The 20,713-nt window shown below is 38.6% G+C and overlaps 1 protein-coding gene across 2 annotated transcripts in view; it reads right to left on the reverse strand.

Moving 5' to 3' along the window:
- The window catches only part of LOC140312934 (carbohydrate sulfotransferase 15-like), a 31,539-nt gene extending 18,335 nt beyond the window's left edge, over positions 1-13,204 (reverse strand). For both annotated transcript variants that reach the window (XM_072390825.1, XM_072390826.1), the window contains exon 1: positions 13,039-13,204. The gene's annotated coding sequence lies outside the window, so the exon portion shown is untranslated. The remainder of the gene's footprint in view (positions 1-13,038) is intronic.
- Between the last annotated feature and the right edge of the window lie 7,509 nt (positions 13,205-20,713).

Raw genomic sequence — 20,713 nt, forward strand, 5'->3', positions numbered from 1 at the left:
GTTTCTCTCACAACAACTAGAAGCTGCAGATTCTTTGAACGCAGTCTGTATCTGCCTGTATAAACAATGGTCAGGTGTATGTTTTGGGGAGGAATGCAGTCTCAATACACACACACAGCAAAAAGAAATACCTTTTATCTTCTTTCACTTTTGTGATGGATTCATGTAGCCAAGTATGCAATATTATCAATTGCTAGCTTTAGTTTTATCATGGGTAAAAGTTTTATCACAAAACAGATGGGGGGAAAAAATAGAGGGTATTTCTGCAACTGAAATTTTTTCTCCTGTAACAGTACTATATTATGCAATTTTTTCTGCAGTCTCATTAGTCTTTTCAATGTTTTCTCCACAGCTAAGCTAAACAAGTCGCAGCATTTACTGTCTCCAGGCAGATGATAATCTAAACCCACTATTGATGATGAAATTTGTTTCCGAATCTTAGAATATTAAACTCGTATCACTTCAGTTGGTTATTGCAGCCTGAGAATAAATCTCTTTTGGAACCATACGTGTTTGTGTGATCTTTTGTGCTAACCCCTGGAGTCATGACAGTGAAATTTGTTTGTTTACTTTAGAGATGATAGCCTTCTCAACCTCAGAAAGGCTGCAAACTAATACTTGTTTTCTTTTACTAATTAGTAATGGTAACATGCTCTGGTGGCCTACCTTATCTGGAGCTTGTGGCTTTAAAAAAGGACAGATGATTAAGCTCATCATTTTTAATCAGCACCAGCTGTACAGACTCTGCAGCTTTGTGTCAAATATGGAATTCAGCCACTTATGTTGGTTTTGAACAATTATAACTGACAAGCTATAAGCATATGCTGTTTTCCTTTTCTGCCCCTTCTAAGTACTACATATAAAATTAAAGGTGATGGTAGAAGCAAAGGGGACACTGATATTTCAGAGACCAGATAAGATTTTACCCACCTGCTTGATTTCTTCTCTAATTGTTTGTTGTAGTTTTTGTATGTGTGTGTGTTGAATTAAGTGCAGGTTACGACACTAAATTAAACGTACATGTTTACAACATGAACACGATAGCAACCTAAAAGGCTAAACTCACTGACTCTGACACTGACACTCTACCTTGCACCCAAGGCAGCATGATGCCAAACACATCTCTCTCTGTGATGCAAAAACACCAACTGAGCAGCAGCTGGTAATATGCATCCTAAAGAGCTCCTTCACAGACAAAAACACTGCATGTTAGATGCAGATGTACAGTTTAGTTTACTATCAGCATTGTGATTCTGTGGAATTAAGGTGCTCTGAATGCGAAGAATGCCTAAAGAGTTAAAGAGAGGAGACAGCACGCAGCACTCACATATTCTCACCTCTTTTGAAACATGTTTTAATCATGTCTTCATGTTTATAACTGTGTAAGCACACCCTGACCCTTAACAGCACACTCTGTGACTGCGACTTGGCTAAATCCCAGCACTGGAAAAAGGGGGGCACAAGAAAAATCTGATGCCGCAAAAGGAAATAAAACAGCCTCCCTGTTAACAGGGAAGACAAGTAAGGACAGATGGGATACCAAATTAAGGTAATAATAAAACCTCTACATGGACGAAAAGGAAATCAGAAGTCAAAGTAATATGTAGGACTGAAAATAACCATTCTTTTTGCTGGGAGGTACACAACATCACATTTCTTTCTTTCTGTTCTTTTCACAGTTTGATTGTGAAAGAAATCTTCACAGGAAGTCTAACAGTGCCCTGAGAGCACAAACAGCACAGAAAACTGACTTAATCTACATCATTGTCCCGGACTATTCATCCCTTTCCTTTTCACTTCCCACTGAAAGAAAAGATGGTTTTCTGTCAGGGGAAAATGACTATTGAACAAGCAGGCTATAGAAGCAAAAAGGTAGTCTAAACAAAAGAGACACAGGCTTTAAAAAACTCTATTCTGAGCCTCGTTTCACCGCAGTTCACACTCACATCTGGAGTGCAGATAGAGTCTTTAGTTAGATTTTGTGTTGATGCATATCAGTGTATACATCTTCATGCTTTCATTTTTCTGAATGGCACCAATAGTATGCTTGAGCAGAACTTTTAAACCAAAAAGTTATCAACAGAAACAGAAGATCTGAAATATTACCTGCTAAAATCATTGCAAGGAACCAAAGAGGAGTGGGAAGGGCTGAAGACACAAGGTGGATGTGGGGTCAACTTGGCTGGGTGGTGCACCCTGATGCACTTACGGGGTAATTCCTGTCTATTCAGTTCAGGTCACTGCACTTTAACAGATTTGCCACTTTATCTGAAGCATTTCTCATTGGAAATTGCTGTAGGTCAAAATACGGTAGAATCTGAATGTCAGCCTCTGAAGTACATGAACGTGGAATAATTTGGGCAATGTCTCACAGTCCAGTGATTTAAAAAAAAAAAAAATAGAGATGCTCACTAAAAAAGTACAGAAACAGAAGTTATATTCAGGATTTCACATCCTCCAGGTCATGGCACTGTATTATACCACCCACTTTGGACCAGTTATTTTTCCAATGACAATTACAGTATGTAAGAGGCCAGTTATCACTAGTAATTTCTCTGTTATCATTATTGTTAAACATGTCCTGGTAAACTGTAGAATTAAGTCTGTATCTGTGAGTTGTGCGGGTTGTTTTACTGATGAAAAGAATTCTAAAAAGCCTGCATTTGTAGCTGAACTATAATCTTTTCCTAAACTTAACTAAGCAGTTTGCCTGCCTAACATAGCAATAGTCGTGCCCCACGGCATACTTTGGTGCCTAAATCAAAGTAATCAGAAAGTGAGAACTAAGCATAAAAACATTCTCATTGGGGCTTACAGAGAACTGGAACAACACAAAACAAAGTGAAAAATGGAATGGACAAACATTAGTCTCTCGATGAAACTCCAGCAGCTCCCCATATTTCCTCACAACCCTGTGTACCACATAATGTCAGTTTTTGTGAGTTGCTCATCTGGAAATATTTGGTCTAAGGCACAAATAAAGAGGCAGGTGTAGAACAAAAGTCTAACAAAACTCTAATAACTTATGAACAGAGCAAAACTCAGACTGTTGCAGAACAGGTATTAAAAAAAAAAACAAGGACTCCAAAAAAGGAACCCGAAAATGACCACACAACAGCATAGGGTGGGAACAAAATGGGTGCTGAGACAAAGAAAACAAGGTTATCTCGTTTGTTCAAATCCAACAGCTTTTACAATTCTACAATTTGTCTTGAATAAAACAGTTGTCTCTTGTTGAACTGTGACCTTGTCTTTAGCAGCGTACTGTACTGAGGGCAGAACTTGTCCTTCTCTGATTGTCAGTGAAGACATTCTTTGATTATTGGTGCACGGAAAGGGTTTACAGAACTGAATGTTTAAAATGCTGCTAGTCTTCTAGCAGCATTCTTCTAGCAGCATTCCTGTGATTATTAGCTCACGTAACTCTCAAAGTATCTAAATCTTTATCATTAGACTGTGATTCGTATGTGCAGTGAACCTAATTAATGTTTAGAATGGCTACTGTTTCACAATTGTCACAATTGTCTGAGTTAGAGCCAGAGTGGGACTGATTTCCAGTGAGGGATTTTCATGTGCAAGACAAGGCCCATTATTTTTAATGTGGAGGATAAATTAAACAGTTCAGTTCATACTATTATCTTGTAGTTTTTATTTTGCATTTAGATAAGCTCTACTAATTCATAGCAGTGTCAAAGTTTCTGCAACATTTTTTATCATAGTTGCATTAAACTGACTGGACCTCCCAGGCCTGAAACTATCCTAGAGCAAAAAAAACAACCAAGACAAAAAACTAAATAAACCCAGAATGGCAGCTGCAGCGAAGACACCCAAGACAACGCTATTTAAGGAAGTGAGGAAAAATATAAAGTGTATGAGCAAGAGATTTATGCAGAATTAGCCTTGGTTCTCCTGAACTTGTGAGCTCTACAACTTTACTCACAGAGTGCCGGTTTGTAATCGTGAAAAGATAACAAATATTTCTCCCTCTGCTCTGCTTAGGTTGTGAATCAGAGAGGTGAAAGCTATGGTTGATTCTTATAATAAAACTATTGAAACATGTTTATAAGCTCCAGACATTTACAACAGCAGCGTGTTTGTCCCTGTATTGTTGTTTATCAGAGACCTCTGCCTCACAGATGAGGCCAAAGTCAGCCACCTCAGTTCCATTTCAGACTCGCTTGCAAATAAATTCTTCTCTGAAAAATGTTAGGTAATTTTTCACACGAAAGACTGAAAATGTCCTTGCTATCCGCAATACATGGCACTGTAATATATACAAATACGTTGTACGTCTATTAAAAATGTCTTTGCAGGCTCCCTCAGCATGACGATACATACATGGTATGGCTATGCATGTGCAAAACTCAGACAAGGATTTGTTTTTGCATAAGAGTTGTTACACCACATACCTGTAAGAGAAGCCAAGGAGCAGGAAATCGTCAGATTATCTACTGTTACTTTACTAAATGCTTTATTTTACTGATCATGCTCTTTTCTTTTTCTTCTTTGAATTATATTTTACATCATCTTTGACCACTTGATATAAAACAATAATTACCAATAATTATAATAATTCAAAAGACGTTGTAAAGCCAGCCCGTGTGCTTTCAGCCACCTTGAAAGGGGAGTTAGCATTCATCTGATCTAAGCAATTCTGACAGAGTGTAGTCATAAATTTAATAAATAAAATGTGTACAAGCTGAGCAGATTAAAAATGATAGTCAAAGTAGGGTTTTTATTATGAGCAGAGCACCTCGTCAGCTGTTAAGCAGCCCACAGGGAATGCTACCGATCTCAGGATTGGCCACTCTGGCGGCTATTGTCACAGTGCTCATATCATGCACTGGTATACAATGATCAGCTATGAAATTAAAACCAGGTCAAGTAAATTATTTTGATTATGTTATTTATATGCTGGGAAACCTTGGATCAAAATGTTACTTTGACTTTTGCATTAAATCTAAACACTGCCACAGACCAAGCAAACACCCACACGCCAGCAACAGGCCTGGACCTGAATTGCTCATCCACAGGATGCACTGGAACAAGACAGATCCAAAGAGGCCACATTAAATGACTAACAGAACCTAAGCCATCAACATCTAAACAGCGCTCTCGTGTTCTAGCGTACACCTGGGTAGGTCAGAGCTGCTTTGTTACATATGAGGGTCCTACACAAAATTAGGCAGGTGGTTTTATTGATATGGTTGACTGGCATACATATAGCCATATTCATTGATTGCATTGACATACATTTAATTCAGTAATAATATAATCTGTTCCAAATATTGCTGTGTTTAACATCCAAATCCAACCAAACAACTTCAATTTTAAAGAAAAAAAGGAATAACTGAGTACTTTTGAAAAATGACATGCACAAAAGTGAAAATTCTTTTGGTGCAACTGTGGAGAAGTGATGTTCAAAGATGTCATCAGATAAGAAAAAAAGCAAACAAAGAAAAGTCTAAGTGAAAAATATCCATCAGGAAAATGACTGAACAGCAAGAGCATAACAACAGCCCAATGACAGGTGAATCATAATTTCTAAAGCTGTTTTCATGTCAGAAAAATACAGAGCCAGTCTTGCATTACTGAATCTTGTTGTCATCTTGGGTTAAAAATGACCAACTCTTCAAATAGAAGCTCTGAGATGCTGTATGTCTGTATCTGTGAGTTGTGCGGGTTGTTTTACTGATGAAAAGAATTCTAAAAAGCCTGCATTTGTAGCTGAACTATAATCTTTTCCTAAACTTAACTAAGCAGTTTGCCTGCCTAACATAGCAATAGTCGTGCCCCACGGCATACTTTGGTGCCTAAATCAAAGTAATCAGAAAGTGAGAACTAAGCATAAAAACATTCTCATTGGGGCTTACAGAGAACTGGAACAACACAAAACAAAGTGAAAAATGGAATGGACAAACATTAGTCTCTCGATGAAACTCCAGCAGCTCCCCATATTTCCTCACAACCCTGTGTACCACATAATGTCAGTTTTTGTGAGTTGCTCATCTGGAAATATTTGGTCTAAGGCACAAATAAAGAGGCAGGTGTAGAACAAAAGTCTAACAAAACTCTAATAACTTATGAACAGAGCAAAACTCAGACTGTTGCAGAACAGGTATTCAAAAAAAAACAAGGACTCCAAAAAAGGAACCCGAAAATGACCACACAACAGCATAGGGTGGGAACAAAATGGGTGCTGAGACAAAGAAAACAAGGTTATCTCGTTTGTTCAAATCCAACAGCTTTTACAATTCTACAATTTGTCTTGAATAAAACAGTTGTCTCTTGTTGAACTGTGACCTTGTCTTTAGCAGCGTACTGTACTGAGGGCAGAACTTGTCCTTCTCTGATTGTCAGTGAAGACATTCTTTGATTATTGGTGCACGGAAAGGGTTTACAGAACTGAATGTTTAAAATGCTGCTAGTCTTCTAGCAGCATTCTTCTAGCAGCATTCCTGTGATTATTAGCTCACGTAACTCTCAAAGTATCTAAATCTTTATCATTAGACTGTGATTCGTATGTGCAGTGAACCTAATTAATGTTTAGAATGGCTACTGTTTCACAATTGTCACAATTGTCTGAGTTAGAGCCAGAGTGGGACTGATTTCCAGTGAGGGGTTTTCATGTGCAAGACAAGGCCCATTATTTTTAATGTGGAGGATAAATTAAACAGTTCAGTTCATACTATTATCTTGTAGTTTTTATTTTGCATTTAGATAAGCTCTACTAATTCATAGCAGTGTCAAAGTTTCTGCAACATTTTTTATCATAGTTGCATTAAACTGACTGGACCTCCCAGGCCTGAAACTATCCTAGAGCAAAAAAAACAACCAAGACAAAAAACTAAATAAACCCAGAATGGCAGCTGCAGCGAAGACACCCAAGACAACGCTATTTAAGGAAGTGAGGAAAAATATAAAGTGTATGAGCAAGAGATTTATGCAGAATTAGCCTTGGTTCTCCTGAACTTGTGAGCTCTACAACTTTACTCACAGAGTGCCGGTTTGTAATCGTGAAAAGATAACAAATATTTCTCCCTCTGCTCTGCTTAGGTTGTGAATCAGAGAGGTGAAAGCTATGGTTGATTCTTATAATAAAACTATTGAAACATGTTTATAAGCTCCAGACATTTACAACAGCAGCGTGTTTGTCCCTGTATTGTTGTTTATCAGAGACCTCTGCCTCACAGATGAGGCCAAAGTCAGCCACCTCAGTTCCATTTCAGACTCGCTTGCAAATAAATTCTTCTCTGAAAAATGTTAGGTAATTTTTCACACGAAAGACTGAAAATGTCCTTGCTATCCGCAATACATGGCACTGTAATATATACAAATACGTTGTACGTCTATTAAAAATGTCTTTGCAGGCTCCCTCAGCATGACGATACATACATGGTATGGCTATGCATGTGCAAAACTCAGACAAGGATTTGTTTTTGCATAAGAGTTGTTACACCACATACCTGTAAGAGAAGCCAAGGAGCAGGAAATCGTCAGATTATCTACTGTTACTTTACTAAATGCTTTATTTTACTGATCATGCTCTTTTCTTTTTCTTCTTTGAATTATATTTTACATCATCTTTGACCACTTGATATAAAACAATAATTACCAATAATTATAATAATTCAAAAGACGTTGTAAAGCCAGCCCGTGTGCTTTCAGCCACCTTGAAAGGGGAGTTAGCATTCATCTGATCTAAGCAATTCTGACAGAGTGTAGTCATAAATTTAATAAATAAAATGTGTACAAGCTGAGCAGATTAAAAATGATAGTCAAAGTAGGGTTTTTATTATGAGCAGAGCACCTCGTCAGCTGTTAAGCAGCCCACAGGGAATGCTACCGATCTCAGGATTGGCCACTCTGGCGGCTATTGTCACAGTGCTCATATCATGCACTGGTATACAATGATCAGCTATGAAATTAAAACCAGGTCAAGTAAATTATTTTGATTATGTTATTTATATGCTGGGAAACCTTGGATCAAAATGTTACTTTGACTTTTGCATTAAATCTAAACACTGCCACAGACCAAGCAAACACCCACACGCCAGCAACAGGCCTGGACCTGAATTGCTCATCCACAGGATGCACTGGAACAAGACAGATCCAAAGAGGCCACATTAAATGACTAACAGAACCTAAGCCATCAACATCTAAACAGCGCTCTCGTGTTCTAGCGTACACCTGGGTAGGTCAGAGCTGCTTTGTTACATATGAGGGTCCTACACAAAATTAGGCAGGTGGTTTTATTGATATGGTTGACTGGCATACATATAGCCATATTCATTGATTGCATTGACATACATTTAATTCAGTAATAATATAATCTGTTCCAAATATTGCTGTGTTTAACATCCAAATCCAACCAAACAACTTCAATTTTAAAGAAAAAAAGGAATAACTGAGTACTTTTGAAAAATGACATGCACAAAAGTGAAAATTCTTTTGGTGCAACTGTGGAGAAGTGATGTTCAAAGATGTCATCAGATAAGAAAAAAAGCAAACAAAGAAAAGTCTAAGTGAAAAATATCCATCAGGAAAATGACTGAACAGCAAGAGCATAACAACAGCCCAATGACAGGTGAATCATAATTTCTAAAGCTGTTTTCATGTCAGAAAAATACAGAGCCAGTCTTGCATTACTGAATCTTGTTGTCATCTTGGGTTAAAAATGACCAACTCTTCAAATAGAAGCTCTGAGATGCTGTATGTCTGTATCTGTGAGTTGTGCGGGTTGTTTTACTGATGAAAAGAATTCTAAAAAGCCTGCATTTGTAGCTGAACTATAATCTTTTCCTAAACTTAACTAAGCAGTTTGCCTGCCTAACATAGCAATAGTCGTGCCCCACGGCATACTTTGGTGCCTAAATCAAAGTAATCAGAAAGTGAGAACTAAGCATAAAAACATTCTCATTGGGGCTTACAGAGAACTGGAACAACACAAAACAAAGTGAAAAATGGAATGGACAAACATTAGTCTCTCGATGAAACTCCAGCAGCTCCCCATATTTCCTCACAACCCTGTGTACCACATAATGTCAGTTTTTGTGAGTTGCTCATCTGGAAATATTTGGTCTAAGGCACAAATAAAGAGGCAGGTGTAGAACAAAAGTCTAACAAAACTCTAATAACTTATGAACAGAGCAAAACTCAGACTGTTGCAGAACAGGTATTCAAAAAAAAACAAGGACTCCAAAAAAGGAACCCGAAAATGACCACACAACAGCATAGGGTGGGAACAAAATGGGTGCTGAGACAAAGAAAACAAGGTTATCTCGTTTGTTCAAATCCAACAGCTTTTACAATTCTACAATTTGTCTTGAATAAAACAGTTGTCTCTTGTTGAACTGTGACCTTGTCTTTAGCAGCGTACTGTACTGAGGGCAGAACTTGTCCTTCTCTGATTGTCAGTGAAGACATTCTTTGATTATTGGTGCACGGAAAGGGTTTACAGAACTGAATGTTTAAAATGCTGCTAGTCTTCTAGCAGCATTCTTCTAGCAGCATTCCTGTGATTATTAGCTCACGTAACTCTCAAAGTATCTAAATCTTTATCATTAGACTGTGATTCGTATGTGCAGTGAACCTAATTAATGTTTAGAATGGCTACTGTTTCACAATTGTCACAATTGTCTGAGTTAGAGCCAGAGTGGGACTGATTTCCAGTGAGGGGTTTTCATGTGCAAGACAAGGCCCATTATTTTTAATGTGGAGGATAAATTAAACAGTTCAGTTCATACTATTATCTTGTAGTTTTTATTTTGCATTTAGATAAGCTCTACTAATTCATAGCAGTGTCAAAGTTTCTGCAACATTTTTTATCATAGTTGCATTAAACTGACTGGACCTCCCAGGCCTGAAACTATCCTAGAGCAAAAAAAACAACCAAGACAAAAAACTAAATAAACCCAGAATGGCAGCTGCAGCGAAGACACCCAAGACAACGCTATTTAAGGAAGTGAGGAAAAATATAAAGTGTATGAGCAAGAGATTTATGCAGAATTAGCCTTGGTTCTCCTGAACTTGTGAGCTCTACAACTTTACTCACAGAGTGCCGGTTTGTAATCGTGAAAAGATAACAAATATTTCTCCCTCTGCTCTGCTTAGGTTGTGAATCAGAGAGGTGAAAGCTATGGTTGATTCTTATAATAAAACTATTGAAACATGTTTATAAGCTCCAGACATTTACAACAGCAGCGTGTTTGTCCCTGTATTGTTGTTTATCAGAGACCTCTGCCTCACAGATGAGGCCAAAGTCAGCCACCTCAGTTCCATTTCAGACTCGCTTGCAAATAAATTCTTCTCTGAAAAATGTTAGGTAATTTTTCACACGAAAGACTGAAAATGTCCTTGCTATCCGCAATACATGGCACTGTAATATATACAAATACGTTGTACGTCTATTAAAAATGTCTTTGCAGGCTCCCTCAGCATGACGATACATACATGGTATGGCTATGCATGTGCAAAACTCAGACAAGGATTTGTTTTTGCATAAGAGTTGTTACACCACATACCTGTAAGAGAAGCCAAGGAGCAGGAAATCGTCAGATTATCTACTGTTACTTTACTAAATGCTTTATTTTACTGATCATGCTCTTTTCTTTTTCTTCTTTGAATTATATTTTACATCATCTTTGACCACTTGATATAAAACAATAATTACCAATAATTATAATAATTCAAAAGACGTTGTAAAGCCAGCCCGTGTGCTTTCAGCCACCTTGAAAGGGGAGTTAGCATTCATCTGATCTAAGCAATTCTGACAGAGTGTAGTCATAAATTTAATAAATAAAATGTGTACAAGCTGAGCAGATTAAAAATGATAGTCAAAGTAGGGTTTTTATTATGAGCAGAGCACCTCGTCAGCTGTTAAGCAGCCCACAGGGAATGCTACCGATCTCAGGATTGGCCACTCTGGCGGCTATTGTCACAGTGCTCATATCATGCACTGGTATACAATGATCAGCTATGAAATTAAAACCAGGTCAAGTAAATTATTTTGATTATGTTATTTATATGCTGGGAAACCTTGGATCAAAATGTTACTTTGACTTTTGCATTAAATCTAAACACTGCCACAGACCAAGCAAACACCCACACGCCAGCAACAGGCCTGGACCTGAATTGCTCATCCACAGGATGCACTGGAACAAGACAGATCCAAAGAGGCCACATTAAATGACTAACAGAACCTAAGCCATCAACATCTAAACAGCGCTCTCGTGTTCTAGCGTACACCTGGGTAGGTCAGAGCTGCTTTGTTACATATGAGGGTCCTACACAAAATTAGGCAGGTGGTTTTATTGATATGGTTGACTGGCATACATATAGCCATATTCATTGATTGCATTGACATACATTTAATTCAGTAATAATATAACCTGTTCCAAATATTGCTGTGTTTAACATCCAAATCCAACCAAACAACTTCAATTTTAAAGAAAAAAAGGAATAACTGAGTACTTTTGAAAAATGACATGCACAAAAGTGAAAATTCTTTTGGTGCAACTGTGGAGAAGTGATGTTCAAAGATGTCATCAGATAAGAAAAAAAGCAAACAAAGAAAAGTCTAAGTGAAAAATATCCATCAGGAAAATGACTGAACAGCAAGAGCATAACAACAGCCCAATGACAGGTGAATCATAATTTCTAAAGCTGTTTTCATGTCAGAAAAATACAGAGCCAGTCTTGCATTACTGAATCTTGTTGTCATCTTGGGTTAAAAATGACCAACTCTTCAAATAGAAGCTCTGAGATGCTGCCAAAATATTTCAGTATTGTGCAGTCCTCCCACAAACCTACACTCTAAATCATCAAATCTTGTTCTTCCATTTGTGGTGGACTCTTAGAGACCAGTCTAAACATTCAGATGTTTTACAACTCAATCCCCCTCCCCTCTCATACTTCTGCCATTACTCAAGCCTACAAAAACTGGAAATCCTGAAATTTTTCCACAAATTCGGTGGTCAACCTAAAACCTCCCTGTCCAGTAGGCCAAACGGGCTGCACGGCTGGGTGCAGCAGCCGTAGTGAAGTTTAGCTAGGGTGTGTGCAGACTTATGAAGTGTGATGAGGTGTTGCAACTTTCAACATCACGTCTACCTCCTCTGTCTCTTTACACTAAGCTCAAACTACATCCTTTTCCAACTTACAATAAAAAAAATAAAAAAAACATAAGTGATTTAGAGGCTGCATTGAAAGTCCAGAGAGACAGGTTTGTCCAAAGGTCACCTGTCTACATGACAGGACCTTAGCACAGCTTTCTGCACAGAGCTGCAGACCATTTAACAAACTGGAAATGGGAGAAAACTGACACAAATATGAAGCAGAAATAGCACATTCACAAGACTGTCATGCAACAGATCCCTCTCCAGATTTCGTACCCCTGTGAAAAGGTGGTAAGAGATCAGACAAGATGGCTTGTTTGCTGGGATGTATGTCAAAAAAAGTATGATAAGAGGAATCTACAAAGACTCCAATAGTCAGATGTTAAAGTTACATTAACCTGGATAATAACTACAGGATAAGCACATGATTTTGGGAACATGCATGCAAGTGTCTACAAATGATCTTTGCCTCATATTAAAGTGCTGTTTCTTTATCATTCTCGGGTAAATCAGTTCTCCACAGTGATGTCACAGGGACATCCTGCAGCTGTTCAGTGCAGGAGAAAATTCAGCATTACATGGTCTCCTGAGGGACATTTATGTGCATTTTGGATAATAAAAGAATCAGATAATAATGTTTTGATGATGCGATTATCTTGGCTGAGGTTAGCTGCGACTTCATTGGAACTGTTATTCCATAGGGAAAATATTCTGCTGTCAAATTAATCCTTAACGAATCGCTCATTTAAAATGAATTAAGTTTCAAACGGTTAAAATGTTTATAATAAAAATGTAAAAATAATTTAAAAAACATTCTTAGTATCTGGATTGGGATCTTTAAGCCCGAAGAATTACCTAAAAGCACACAAACACAATCATTTTACATCACTCTTCGTAAAGAAATAAATAAATTGTTACTCACTCTGAAGTTGTGCCTATTTCACGCGCTCTTGTGCAGCTCGTCACGAACAAACAGCAATTGAGGGAATCAAACCCTTTTGGCAGGTCGTTTTAACCTAACTGTACATGCTTACAAATGCCGATAACGTTGGTCGTGGAGAGGTCCTTATCAGGCTCTAAGCGCTCCTGTGTGCTACAGAGAGGGGAGGAGGGAAAGGGGGTGGTGCGCGTGTTGAGTTGCGCAAAGAGCCACCAGCAGCAGAGACAACCTTAATTTACACTCTAGCTTCAAAATGCTTCAATTGAGTTGTTGTTGTTTTGCCGTTGTGATGAATGCTACCACTACAATCTCAAATGAATAGATTAGAGCTACTTCTGGCAACTTTAATTGACATTTTCTTCGCTATTTGGAGGGTGGCAACCTGAATGAAAAGGAGTTGACCTACCTTGGTAAAAAAAAAAAAAAACTTTGCTTTGTTAGGGACACACTTAATGGAACTCTAGAACAGAAAAAGTACAACAATGTCAACATCTGACAAAAATTACATTTTTGAAATCATTATATCATATGTATTTGTGAAGCCAGGACACTCATGAACATGCTTCAGACACCATATAGAACAATAATTGAAGGAGATCATTTCGTGGCTCATCTCCAAACGTCTGACATAGCTGCACCCCAGCCTTAATATCATCCATGTTATTATTTAATCTGTGTTTGGGCATTGTATAGATATTGAACCATAACAGCAGGCGATTTGATTTGGAGAACAGGTCTCTTTTAAGGTGAGCTTAAAAAATGTAACTTTCACAAGCTTTTATTATAGATCATGTTTTAAATCACATCTCAGACATCATTCATTACGAGAGTCTGTTCTGATAGGGGACTGACAAATACTGATGAATATTTTGCAATTGGTTCATAGTTGTGTAATATCGTTATGTTGTTGTAACTGAAACAGCTGTCATGCATGAAAAATGATTACCTCAGGTCTTTAAATAAGGACCTGTGGATCAGAGGGGCTGCTGTTCTTTTTACAAGGCATTTTTGTTTGTTTTGTTTTGTTTTCATTTTAGATACAGAACAAATTTTGTATATTTTCCAGGTCACACTTATACTGCCATCAGTAGAGTCTGTGGTATATATCACATTTTCACTTTTTGTCTCTCCACAGTATTTGTATAATTGTGTTGCTGTAACTCTCCCACAACCTGTTTACAGCTTCCCACTGTGTTTTGTATTTCCCAGAAATCAGAGTGTTTTAAGATGTAAGATGAACACATGTGCCATGTAAAGTTGCTGCAAGCCTGGCCACATTTGATGCCTCAAAAGAGACAACACAGAACAGTATTTTGTCCAAACACGCAAAGCTCCAGTTAGTTTTAACATCATGTGTTTTAGAATGTGGAAAAAACTCTCACGATAAAATGAAAACCTTTGAGTGCACATCATATGAGGCAGAGACCTTTCAAGTCACTGACTTCTTTCTTCTTCTTTACAGGAAGGAAATTAATTCTCTTGTCAAGACTCGAGTCCCTCACCATTCGTAATGACATCTGTTTCTTACAGGAAACATAAAGAGAGAGGTGAAATGAAATGTTGAGGGCTGCGATGATGTTCATCCTTGGAATGCTCACCGGTTGCAACTTGAAAGAGGCAAAATGGTTTATTTCTGACAAGTGAAAGCGCTTGCTCTGGGAAACTAACGCTGCTAAACGAAGATAAAGTCACATTTGAATAAACTGCCTCCCTTAGAGCACATCCATATGCATGAGAGCGCAACTTTTATGGTTGTTAATTTCTCTTAAATTGATTGTGATTGTTCATATCACATGGAGATGCACAAGCTGTGCTGATGAATGGTATTTGGCAGTAAGATTTCCTGCAGTCAGTTTTGATCAGTTTGAATGAATCACTGATGTTATGGGTCTTGACAAATATAGATAATCTGAAGTACTTTAAGCAACATTGTGCTGCAGTGGTCCAGAGTGCTTAGTTGTACTTTGAAAAACACACAAGTCAAAGTGGGCAAAGACTTGCTCTACAATGGAGTGGATCTAAGGGTTAACATACTTCAGATTATCTAGTGCAGCTGCTGTTTGTGTTTTTTCCTTCATTGCTTTGCTTTCTTACTCATAATTTTTGGCGCTTTGTCCTTTCTGTGATGAGCTCTGTTGTTGTTGGCCTGTCCTGGCTTGAGCTACAGAGCCTTGCAAAAGTAGGCAACAAAACTAAAAATGCCAAGGGAGGGGGCATTTTTAGTTTTGTTGCCTCACAACCTTGAATTGAAATTAATTGTTTGAGAGTTTGCACCATTTTATTTACAGAACATGCCTACAACATGCCTACAACTTTGAAGATGTATTCAAAAAACAAATAGGACAAAATAACAGAAAACTACAGTGTGCATAACTCTTCACCCCTCTAAAGTCAGTACCTACAGCTGCAAGTACCTTTGGATAAGTCTCTATGAGCTTGCCACATCTTGCCAGTGGGATTTTTGCCCATTCCTCAAGGCAAAACTGCTCCAGTTCCTTCATGTTGGATGATTTCGCTTGTGAACAGCAATCTTCAAGTCTAGCCACAGATTTTCAGTTGGATTGAGGTCTGGACTTTGACTAGGCCATTCCAACACATTTAAATGTTTCCCTTTAAACCACTCGGGTGTTGCTTTAGCAGTATGCTTCAGGTCATTGTCCTACTGGAAGGTGAACTTCCATCCCAGTCTCAAATCACAGGCAGACTGACACAGGTTTTGCTCAGGAATATCCCTGTATTTAGCACCATCTATCTTTCCCTCCACTCAGACCAGTCCCTGCAGCTGAAAAACATCCCCACAGCATGATGCTGCCACCACCATGTTTCACTTTGGGGGTGGTGTTCTTGGGGTGATGGGATGTGTTGGGTTTGCGGCAGACATGGCGTTTTCCTTAAACTAAGTTCAATTTCAGTCTCATCTGACCAGAACACCTTCCTCCATACATTTGGGGAGTCGCCCACGTGCTTTTTGGCAAACTCTAAATGTGCCTTCTTCTTTTTAACACTAAGTAATGGCTTTTTTTTTTTGGCCACTTTACCATAAAGCCCAGCTTTATGGAGCGTGCAGATTTATTGTGCACCTATGGACAGATACTCCAGTCTCTTCTGTAGCTCTCATCAACTCCTTTAGGGTTACCTTTAGTTTCTGTGCTACCTCTGAATAATGCCCTCCTTGCCCGGATGTGAGTTTTGGTAGGCGGCCCTCTCTTGGCAGGTTTGTTGTGGTACCATGTTCTTTCCATTGAAGATGATGGAATTGATTGCACTGTGGTGGATCATCAAAGATTTGGATATTTTTCTATAACCCAACCCTGACTTGTAATTCTCAACAACTTCATGCTTGACTTGTTTGGAGCGCTCCTTGGTCTTCATGGTGTGATACATCTTCTTTAGTGGTGTTGCAGCCTCTAGGGCCTTTCAGAGAAGGTGTGTTTATACTGACAGGTCATGTGACACTTAGACTGCACACAGGTGGACTTCATTTCACTAATTATGTGACTTTTGAAGGTAATTGGTTGCACCAGAACTTTTTAGGGGCTTCATAGCAAAGGCCTGATGCGCTGGATACATATCCATCCATCCATTTTCTATACCATCAATCTGTCGGTCGGGTCGCGGGGGGGCTGGAGTCTATCCCAGCAGTCATCGGGTGAAAGGCGGGGTACACCCTGGACAGGTCGCCAGTCCATCACAGGGCCACATAGAGACAAACAACCACACACACTCCTAAGGACAATTTAGAGTCACCAATTAACCTAACATGCATGTTTTTTTGGACGGTAGGAGGAAGCCGGAGTACCCACGGAGAGAACCCACGCATACACAGGGAGAATATGCAAACTCCACACAGAAAGGCCCCAGGTGGGGATCGAATCAGGAGCCCTCTCGCTGTGAGGCGACGGTGCTAACCACCACAGCCCGGGACACATATACACATGCCAATTTTCATTTTTTTCTTTTTTTAAAATCTTTTTTTGATATTTTTCTCATTTCATTTCACCAGCTTACACTATTTTGTGCAGATCCATCACATGATATAAGATTTAAAAACATTAAAATTACAGGTTGGAATGTAAGGAAATAGGTAAAAAGGGGAAGAATACTTTTGTAAGGCAGTGTATATCGCACCAACTTACCTCACATGAGACGGTAATATTTTAGAGTCATACACAATAGATCTTTAAAACTCAAAGCTGATAGCTTCTAGCTTGCACCTCTAACATAATGGCAGACTTGTTGCCACAGATAAATACCTGTATTTAAGTGTGAGAGGATTTGTTCGCTGAATGTGTTTCACAAACATGACTCCAAACATTGTCCAGAAAAGTTTGGTAACAAGTGGCTTTGTCCCACTTTACTTTTCTCAAAAAGCAGCCCCCAATAAGAATGTATTTATAGTTCTGTATTACTGATATGTGAAAGACTTTATGATTCTGTTTTACAAAGTCTATATTATTGACACTTACTTACTTTATATCCTTCTCTAATATTCAGATCTACCCTTAAACTGTTAAAAGAAGTGCACCTGATGATAGGTACTCAAATATTATGGAATTGACTAAACTACACTACAAACAGACCACACAGACCTGAAAGCTTTCTCTGTCATCTCTGCAAAGCTGACACTTTCTTGAAAGGACTTTAAAAGTACTCCACAAAGTAAGAAAGTGTTTTCGTACAGTTACAGGAGATCCTTGAAAGGAAGCAAAGCTCATTAAGCTGACTTTTTCATCTCTGCAGACAGCTTTCCTCCAGTATTTGGTTTATGCGGCAAATATATATGTAAGTTCACGTTTGAGGTTTTATTATCCAGCACATAGCCACTCAGATTTCATCAATAAACCAAGGATTCTGACTGAGAAATGGTGGTTTGTGTAATCTTTTTAGCAGACACGTATTTTCCAAATATACCAGCAGAATACCATGTGTTCACTAATTAGCTGATGCAGTGTATTGTCCTATAATGATGATGTTGGAGTTGTATGTGCTTGAGTATAATTGTGTTTGTTTGTGAGAGAGATGAGAGGCTCTCTTCTAGCAGGTCTCTGACTCTGAGACAGACTGTAATTAATAACACTCTTTCCTACTTGAATGCATCAGTTGGGTGAAACAGCACACCTGTTAAAGCTGCAGAGGAAGCAATGAGAATATTAAACAGAAGGAGTCAGTAAGAGGACTGCTGGGATAGGCTCCAGCCCCCCTGCAACCCGACCGACAGATTAAGTGGGTATAGAAAATGGATGGATGGTTGGAGTCAGTAAGAGGAAGTTCAGAGAATTATTGATAGAATAGTTGTTGCTCTCTCTTGACTAAAGGGTCAAGGGTCAGTATTAGTCTCCAACTTCCATTTTTCTCATTTCAGTCTCACTTAAAATCAATTTATATGTCGTTAAACAAAATTTATCGCGAAACTGCTTGGGTTCAATGGGGCTAAAAGTTCAAGTTGATTCCAGGATTCCCCATCGTCAATCTCTCCCATAAGCCGCTTCTTTAGAAAATCTGTTTTCGTTTGCTGCTAAGCACCCAGCCCAGTGGTCATGTAATCAGCAGTGTGTCTATGATGGCCAAAGATGCAAAGATTAGAATGCATGCAGTCAAAAGATTTGTGAGGAAAGCATAAAGATGGACCGGATGAGCTTAAACGCCACAGCCTGCCAGAGTTTAACCGAAGACATTATTTACATGCTGGGCAAGCATTTACCACACTGTCTTGAACAACATCTAAACTGGGAAGTTGTCCAAGTGTTTCCCCATGCAGTGTGATTGCTACACTACTCAAGTCTCATTCTAAATCATATGTGGTCCTGCTTTAGTCCACTGGGCCCCATTAATTGTTTTGCTAGTTTGAGTGTTGTGCCTCTTACAGGAACATTTTCATCTATTCACAAAAATAGCTTAATCAAAACCATGTTGTTCATCGTAAAACAAACAAATCAATAGATTAGGGGCAAAGCCAAAGTAAATAAGAGATAACATTACATTTCTCACACTCAACTCCCTCAAGACAAAAACAGTCAAAACAGAATTTGCTGCAACAACTGGAACACAGGAAAGATAGTTGATGATTTAATTTCAATAGCCTTTTTTTCCTAATGGTAACAACCGGAGAAGACATCTGAAATTATGACAGACAGAGCCTGATAAGGACCTTGCCATAGAAAGTAGAAGGGAGTATTTGGACTATCTCGTTTGGCAGTCTCTTAACTCTCATACATAGTAGCTGTGTGAAGTGTGGGATATTTGTGTTCGAGATTCAATGATTCAGAGCAAGTTAACCAGCTGGTATTTCACTTATAATGTAAATATTCTGTAGGCCATGGAAGAAAAAAATTGCAATGTTAAGCAATTTTTTATGTTTGTCACTGAACTGATCAGGAGATGATGTGGGCCAGTGTCACTCTCCAGTAGTACTATTTCATAACAGAGTTTGTGTTCTAACTGGTGTGTCTAAATTCTAGACTTGACACTTAAGTACTACACCTTCCTCCTGCAATCAAAAATCATACATGTTAGTTTAATAGGTGATTCTGAATTGATCCTACGAGTGAGTCTGAGTTTGCATGGTTGTTTGTCTTGTTTGTCTCTGTGTGGCCCTGTGATGGACTTGGGATCATGTACCCTGCATCTCTCCCAAAGGAAGTTGGAATGTGTCCCATACCCCCATGATAATCAATAGGATCAAATGCATATGAACATTGGATGGGTAGATGGATGTTCTAGTCTTGCAGGAGTTTTTAAAAGAAGAGATCATGCTCAACAGGGAAATATCCCTTTCCAACCTTTTTAAAAATATGCTGCTTGCAACAAATTCAAGATGAGCATAAACTGTTTCAGCATTTGTTTATCCCTATAAAATCAAATATGATGGCTCAATGATGATGTTTTTATGAGCTCAGTAGCTGCTCTAATCCACATAATTTCAGAAAGCACTTGTTAACAGGAAAAAAGATGTTAACTCTCTTTCAACACTTGGAGATTTCCTTTCATTATTTTCTGCTTATGTTACAAGTGATGCATTAGCAACATTATCAGGAAGTCTTTTTTTGTATCTCTGCCAAAAGCTTGCTGTGTCATAAATCGTAAATTATTAAGGAAAATCAAAAGGGGAATCAAAACCCATTGTTTTCCTCTGTGTTCTTCCCTTAAATCTGCACCATCTTCACCTCTAACCTGTAAACCTGGGCGGAGGGGATTCCAGTCCCTGCAGACCACCACAGCTGAAGATAGTGTGCACACAAACACATACCAGGAAATCCTCTGCTCCTTTTTATTTATTCAAGCCTCCCACTTATTTCTCTGCAAAGGATAAGTGCAGAGAGCAGTGCTGTAGATGGAATTTTCTTCCCATGCCACCATATGTGTGCACACAGACGCATACATGTACACAGAGGCATTATAGCACTATTACTGACCTTGTCCCAGCACAGTCTCCACAACATGAATTTTAAACAAGCGCCCTCTTTGCCCAGACCTAAATGACCCCCTCAAATGCCTTGCAAAATTATTCATCACATTGTAACAGTTGCCTGAAGCCAAAATATGGGATGGTTTCCTTGTGTTACATTTCCCAGTATGTTGATCAAAACTGTGAAATTCTTTAGGTGCATGCCAAGGATTGAGTGCATGAAAAAAGTCAGAACAAAGAAACATGAAGGAG

This window comes from Leuresthes tenuis, unplaced genomic scaffold, assembly GCF_036924035.1.
Source record: "Leuresthes tenuis unplaced genomic scaffold, fLeuTen1.0.hap1 SCAF_8, whole genome shotgun sequence".
NCBI classification, from domain to species: domain Eukaryota; kingdom Metazoa; phylum Chordata; class Actinopteri; order Atheriniformes; family Atherinopsidae; genus Leuresthes; species Leuresthes tenuis.